Below are 499 nucleotides of genomic sequence, written 5' to 3'. Positions count from 1 at the left end.
ACGTTGGAGCGGCGGTTTTGTAAGAAGCGTCGCGACTAGGAGCTTGTCGACTTGTACATTTATGTATGGGGAAAGAAAATCAAAAATAAAATAATAATAATAGTAGTGCTAGTTAATCGCAACGATGGCGATAGTAGTAGAAGGGAAAAAAAAAGTATAAAGAGTGGTAAATAATAATAGAATAATAATAGTAATGGCGCTAGTTATTTGTGGCGATGATAATAATAAAAAAAAATATAAAGATTAATGTAAAATGGTAACATAAATTAATAATTTGGCGCTTGTTTGTACAGAGACAGACTTTCTGGACATTACAATATGTTTTGCCTTTTTGTTATTTTTACAGAAAAGAAAGTGGTTCTAGGGTCCACTTTTTAACGTTAATTATTTGATTAATTCGTGTAGTATTATAATTAGGATAATTTGACGTGAATATTTGTTTATTTGTTATTATTTTTTTGTTTGCTTTTGTATCTTTTGGAAAGATTTTTGTTTTTTT

This window comes from Trachymyrmex cornetzi, unplaced genomic scaffold (genome assembly GCF_001594075.2).
Source record: "Trachymyrmex cornetzi isolate Tcor2-1 unplaced genomic scaffold, Tcor1.1 scaffold1456, whole genome shotgun sequence".
NCBI classification, from domain to species: domain Eukaryota; kingdom Metazoa; phylum Arthropoda; class Insecta; order Hymenoptera; family Formicidae; genus Trachymyrmex; species Trachymyrmex cornetzi.
This window is presented reverse-complemented; position numbering follows the sequence as displayed.